The sequence below is a fragment of the Palaemon carinicauda genome, chromosome 39 (genome assembly GCF_036898095.1).
Source record: "Palaemon carinicauda isolate YSFRI2023 chromosome 39, ASM3689809v2, whole genome shotgun sequence".
NCBI lineage: Eukaryota > Metazoa > Arthropoda > Malacostraca > Decapoda > Palaemonidae > Palaemon > Palaemon carinicauda.
This window is the reverse complement of record NC_090763.1, coordinates 64,888,710-64,896,209: the sequence shown is the minus strand read 5'-3', so window position 1 is coordinate 64,896,209 and position 7,500 is coordinate 64,888,710. Positions and strand designations below refer to the sequence as shown.

General features: G+C 31.2%; 1 long non-coding RNA gene across 1 annotated transcript in view; it reads left to right on the top strand.

The window, feature by feature from the left end:
- LOC137630890 (uncharacterized) overlaps nucleotides 1-7,500 on the top strand; it is a 92,676-nt gene that overhangs the window by 83,653 nt on the left and 1,523 nt on the right. The gene's annotated exons all lie outside the window — the stretch shown is intronic.

Here is a 7,500-nt window from a genome sequence, read left to right as displayed (position 1 = left end):
AGGAAATAAAGAATCCTTCGTCTCCACTGTAAATTAAACGACTCATTTGCATAGATAGAAAAAGAGAAGGAACAGCTATTACGTGTCTTGAAATATGTGACGTTAATCTGCACTATATAATAAAGAGAAAGTGTTTAGATATATGTGTATATATATATATATATATATATATATATATATATATATATATATATATATATATATATATATATATATATATATATATATATATGTATGTATATATATATATATTATATATATATATATAATATGCATTTCCTGTCATGCTGAGTGGCATTGCTAAACGTATGACTTCTCGGTCTCTCCCCGTCCCTCAAGTAGGAGGAGAGGTAGTAGTCATACCCTTGTGAGAGGAGGTACTCAGAGAGGTAATAAGGAAAGGGGGAGCTAGTGGAAGGGGTTGAATTCGTGTGTATAAGTGTTTGTGCATATCTATCTAAATACTCAACAATCCCTTTTGACGGGTCGCGTACACTAGAGTATTATAGTGAAGGTCTGTAACTGCAATTTTCATAATCTCTCTCTCTCTCTCTCTCTCTCTCTCTCTCTCTCTCTCTCTCTCTCTCTCTCTCTCTCTCTCTCTCTCTATATATATATATATATATATATATATATATATACACACACATATATATGTATACATAAATATACATACATATATATATATATATATATATATATTATATATATACATATATATATATATATATATATATATATATATATATATATATATATATATATATATATTCTATATATGGATGGTGTTGGGATTTGCCTCTGAATTTATTTTTATGCCTATTTCATATGCAATTTTTTGGGGGCCGGGGGGGGGGGGGGGTTAAGGGGTGGCTGTAGCTGAGGCTTATACCCTCCACACTGACTTGATATTTAAAATTATCATTGCTATTTATCGAAAATTATTCACTCAATACACTACGAGGTCAAAAGTTCAAATGAACAAGCTGGAAGCCTTATAGCGGCTGTTCCAGCTACAATATTTGAGTAGAAAAATAATTCACATTAGTGTGAAGTGTGTTTCATTTTATTATTGTTATTAGTGTGCCACACTAGCAGTACCAAAGAAATTTGATCAAAAATTTTAGGATTATAATTAACGTTAAGATTATTGTTATTAAAATTATAATTAGCATTATTAGAATTATTATTATTATCATTATTATTATTATTATTATTATATTACTATGATTATTATTAGCATTAATGAATCCCATGTCAGGCAAAGGAACGATGAGAAACGAAATTCCCTTTTGTTACTTTTGTATACCTACTACCTCCCAAAATTGGGCGAAGTACCATGGTAGATAAATAGGTAAATAGATAGATTACTGAATTTGCTGGGGAAACCTGGAGTAGCGTCTTTAAATGCCATTCTCCTTTGAAATGGCATATGCTCTCACAGACAGTGATGAATGATAGCAAAGAAAGGTCGCCTGTTGGGAAAGGCAAGGAGTGGCACTAGTCAGAACATTAGCAATTTTTTTTTTTTTTGGTGGATTTTGAGTTTTTTAAGAAGTCCTGAGTTTTTTTTTTCAAGTCCTGCTCTTAAAAGCTTCCTCCGGAAGCACGGACAGCGGAGATAGAAGCCTCTAAGAAATTTATGATGTGAGGAAAGCAATGGGAACGGAGTGAGGGAGAAGGAAGATTTCTTTTATTATTTTTCTTTTATCTTTTCAATTTGTTATTGTAATGAACAAATAAAATTTATGGCTTTGTATGATGATCTATAGAAAAGCAACCCGGGGAAATTAACGAGCGGACTTTATGGACTTTTGTTTGCTTTCGATTTATTTAAATGTTTATTCATTTGTTTTAATGCGAGACTCTTTTATTGAAGGAGAGGGTTTTTGAGTAGAATTAGTGATTTTTTTAGTATATATATACTGTATATATACTGAATATATATATATATATATATATATATATATATATATATATATATATATATACATATATATATATATATATATATACATATATATATATATATATATATATATATATATATATATATATATATATATATATATAGGTATATATACATATATATATATACATACATATATATACAGATATAGATATATACAGTATATATATATATATATATATATATATATATATATATATATATATATATATATATATATATAGTTAAATGCTCTTTATTTATTTGATTTGGAAATTAATAGTAGCTGATATTTTCGTGCGTTATTTTTTTCTTTTTATGGTTGCTTTCAGAAATCCTTCGAGAGAAATATCCATTATATGATTAAATGTTAAAACGTTATCTATATAGATAATACATTTCTTACATCTAATGAAAGTGAAATGTCAAATGTGAAAGAGAAGGGGAATCATGATTATTTTTGTTTTAATACGTTTTAAACTTTGAAATATAAATGAACGGGGGAAAATTTACTTGTTATGTAACAATAAATTGATTTTGTAATAAGGATCATATTGAATAGTGATTTAGAAAAATTCCGTGAAAGAACTGGCCACTGTTTGTGTCGTAGATTATTCAAGTTGCAAATATTCTCTCTCTCTCTCTCTCTCTCTCTCTCTCTCTCTCTCTCTCTCTCTCTCTCTCTCTCTCTCTCTCTCTCTCTCTCTCTCACACTTTGAGGTTGAAGAAATAATTTTTGACAGAAGCCTTTTTCGGTGTTGAGAGCTTTTGAGTTGAGGCTCTTCAAGTAAGTAGGAAATAAAAATTGTAGGGAGGAACATACTTCTAGGTACACAATCGGGAATAAATTATCTATTATCAAGATGGCGTTCGTGTTTATTGCATAATGATGCTTATTTAAAAACTTTTCAAACCGAGACAGGGCTCTACTTGGTCTTACACAAGCTCCAATCTGTGCATTGGCAGATAAGACAGCTGTCTAGGGGAGGAATGGGTTCTACCAACATGCAAGTCAATATCTTCCATAGAATTATATTTGTAGTATTAGATTATATATGCAAGGCTGTATTAGAATCATGATATTCCTTCACTCTTCTAGCTGAAGTATGTTCACGTCTTACGTGTTGTACTGAGGTTATGTCAAGAAATGAACTGTCTCTGTTTGTAAGGTGTCTGTCGGAGCTGTGCAACTTTTGTTTCCATAAATGTCCAACCCATTTTGTTACTTCATATGTATATACATATATATATATATATATATATATATATATATATATATATATATATATATATATATATACTGTATATATATATATATATATATATATATATATATATATATATATACAGTATATATATATATATATATATATATATATATATATATATATATATATATATACTGTATATATATATATATATATATATATATATATATATATATATATATATATATATATATATATATATATATACTGTATGTATATATATATATATATATATATATATATATATATATATATATATACATACATACATATGTATGTGTGTGAATACATGGCATGTGTGCACCATTTTAAAGGCCAAGTAACTCGCAAAATATCAATGATCCATTCTTAAAGGTCACTAAAGTTTTGTTTTCTGAGAATACGTTAACAGAAAGGGGAAAAAATATATATTTGGGTAAAAAGGTTAAAAGACGAACCTTTTACCGATTCATTTTTATGACGTCGTAACCGGTAACTGAGATCAGATAAAAGATCATTAGTGAGGCTGTCAGAATGTATTTGTTTGTACATGCATTTTCTTCGTCTTCAAGCATCAGATGTTGAAAGTCATTTAAATGTATCTCTTTGCATGTTATTCCCATTTGTATATGAGAATGCTGAAGTGGATTATTTGAATATCACTGTTTGAAAGATTGGAAAATTATGAAATAAGAATGGCAGGCATAGTAAAGAAAAAATGGTGAAAAGATTGTCATGACCACGACTCATGGTATGGGCACGTGTTGAGGATGGGTGGTGGGGAGGGAGTGAGGAGTGTTTGGGAGGAACCTGTTAATGGGGAGATCGAGAGGGAGGCATGGAATTAGATGGCGAGATAAGGTGAAGAATTATATTGAGAGAAGATGTTTGATGGAAGAGGCTGCCTTTGATAGAAGGCATTGGAGAAGGGCACATCAGGCAACCGACCCCTTAATGTAAGGATAACGGTGGGAAAGAAGATTAAATTTATCTGTCAATTGCACCATTTAGTGAGGTGTATGAATTTGTATGTTGTGTATTTTCCCTGGTTCGTTTAGTGGATAAGTATATGTATTCATTTTTCAGTGGTTTATTTTTTAATGAATAATTCACCTTATGAAATATTATCCGTTTGACTAGTTTGTGTGTGCGTTTGTTGGTTTTTAATGGACCATTTAATGAGTGAATAAAAGAATTTCGGAGGGGGTATTTAAAAGCCAGTCTGTTTTCGTTGTATCGAATTCCAATATCTGTGAAAAGATCCTTTGTCAGTAGCTTTTCCCCCTCTACACATCCCTCAAATTCTGAATGTCTTTCTCTATTTGGGACTTATTTAATGGCTGCCGGTGATTAGACAATGAATGATTGTTGTCATGAGATAATACAGTATAAGAGTTTTTAGCGGATAAAAACTCGAAAAGGATTGTTTTCGGATATATCTTTTACTTGACACTCAAGTTTTTGCTGTAACTCTGGTCATGTCAACTTTCATCATCGACCTCATATGTTTACACTTTTTCTTCTTCTTCTTCTTCTTCTTCTTCTTCTTCTTCTTCTTCTTCTTCTTCTTCTTCTTCTTCTTAAGCACATGCTACCAAGGTCGTAAGGATATTGGGAAAAGGGTTTTGCCCGTAATCATTTTTATCTGTTGTGATATTTTTGTTGATAAATTTCGTAGCAAGACTTACTCGCATAATTTCATTGGTTCGATGTAAAGTAGAAGCCATTTCTTCATGTTGTTTTTCGATTCGAGATGTTTTGAAAGTTTTTTTTGTTTTCACAAACTGAGCTCAACCTTACAGACATTTATGTAAATCTTCCACAACTGTATGTTTGTTGAGCCTTGCTATTCATATAAATATTTTTATTATATTTGTGAATTATAAAGTGTAGTTATTCATTTTATTCTATAAACTGGTTTAACAATAACTTGGGGTAATCGATGCAGGGAATTACCGTAGGATACTTAGAAAAATAAGTTTTATTTTTTTTTTTTAATTTATTTATTTATTTATTTATTTTTTTTTTTTGTATTAAGAATTTATCTAACAAGACACTTCCCCCAATTGTAGGGGGTAACCGACATAAGAGGAAGAACAAAAGGAGACTTTTCTTTTCTTCGCTTCTCCCAGCCTGACAAGGGATTCAGCCGAGTTTGGTTGATACTGCTAGAGTGCCACAAGCCACCCTCCCCCGTTATCCACCACAAATAAGCTTCATGTGCCGAATCCCCTGCCGCTGCTACACTGCTAAAAGAAAAATAATTCTAAACGGAAATTCTCCGTAAAAATATACTGTTCTCAGCCGCATTTCAGTAAAATACAGGCGACCGTAAGTTTTACCCTTTCTCGGGTTAGAGCCGTAATATCACTCCTTTACATCAATACATCCGTTTTCAAAACAGTAAAAATCCTGGAACAAATGTTCCCCGGCATTAGCCGTTTTCTTAAGAAAATTATTTAACAGTGATACCTCAGTGGTCACCAAGGCGTCTGGGGGAAGCAGCACAGTTTATATGAACTGTATTAAGAAGAAAAGATAAATACATCATTGCGTATAGAGAATCATATACTTCATGCATAAATATAAATAGTTCATAGATCGAAAGGTAAAACATGTTGAAAATTAGCGCTATTATTATTATTATTATTATTATTATTATTACTTGCTAAGCTACAACGCTAGTTGGAAAAGCAGGATGCTATAAGCCCAGGGGCTCCAACAGGGGAAATAGCCCAGTGAGGAAAGGAAATAAGGAAAAATTAAATATTTAAAAGCCAGTAACAACATTAAAATAAATATTTCCTACATAAGTATAACAACTTTAACGAAACATGAAAGGACTCTATTAAATCATTGTTGACTGTAGGCGATTAGTTTTTACTAATTAAGATTAACTTCACAATAAATACATTGGAAATGCAATGCAAATATTTGCATTAGACTAATAAGTAAACAAGCTGTGATGGCGTCTGTGATTAAAAGTTCAAATGAGATTGTGTGTATACGAATACCGATGATTTTAAAAGATTCATCATCCTTTGTTACAACGAGGTTTAGAAAAAGCTTTGTATTAAATTTACGTTTCCTCTTTGAGAAAGGAAATGATAATGATGTTTCACTGTCGATGATAAGAATCCAGATATTTAGCATGTTCATATAAAGAGAAAATAATTTTTTTTTTTTTTTCGGGGAAGTTTATAAAAATCTTTGTTTTAAATTTACGTTTCCCCTTTGAGAGAGGAAAAGATAATGATGTTTCAGTGTCGTTGATAAGAATCCAGAAATTTAGCATGTTCATATAAAGAGAATTTTTTTTTTTTTTTTTCAATAAATAAATTTCATCGCTGTCATAACTCGACACTTCTATGTCATTACTGGGAATGCTAAAAACATGTTTGTATGAAAAGAGAAAATAAATAAATGTTTTTTTACTGTTTATAGATTTTACCGCTATCATAACTCGACACTTCTCTATAAATTAACCCACCTAAAATTGTACAATTTGAACGAATAAGTGCATTAATGCATTTATTTCCTTGTTACCTTCCCTCACTAGGCTATTTTCCCTATTGTAGCCCTTTGGTTAATAGCATTTTGTTTTTCCAACTAGGGTTATAGCTTAGCTTGTAATAATAATAATAATGATAATAATAATAATAATAATAATAATAATAATAATAATAATAATAATAGTATATAAATTTAATAATAATGATAATAGCCTGTATAATTGTACACATGTAAATATACACAGTGTGAGATACGCATGATGTTGGCAGTGCCTTGTTTGTTTACCAAACATGATTATGTCTTTCGGTTATCTTTTTTGTTTGTGTTATCTTTTTATTTATGAGGTCAGTTGTAGGAGGGGAGAATGGGGGGGGGGGGGGGGGGGAGCGGTGTAGTCGAGAGTATCTGGTGATGCAAACAACACATCAGGGGGATTGACTCTTATGCATTTTTTTAACCGATGTTTATTTTGATTTTAATGAGTTTAAAGGCTTAAAGGCAGCTCATGAATGGCAGAGGTAAGGTACAGTGACATTGCCTTAGAAAGCAGGACAATGCCCTAGAGACCAGGGAGGGCCATGCAATGGCTTCTGATGATTCAGCAGATAGATCTATAGGCTCCCCCAAACCCCCCATTCCTAAGTTCACAAAGATGGTGAGGTTACAGCTACCAAATGAACTAACGAGTTTATTATCATCATCACCTCCTACGCCTGTTGACGCAAAGGGCCTCTGCTAGATTTCGCCAGTCGTCAATGTCTTGAACTTTTAATTCAATACCTCTCCATTCAT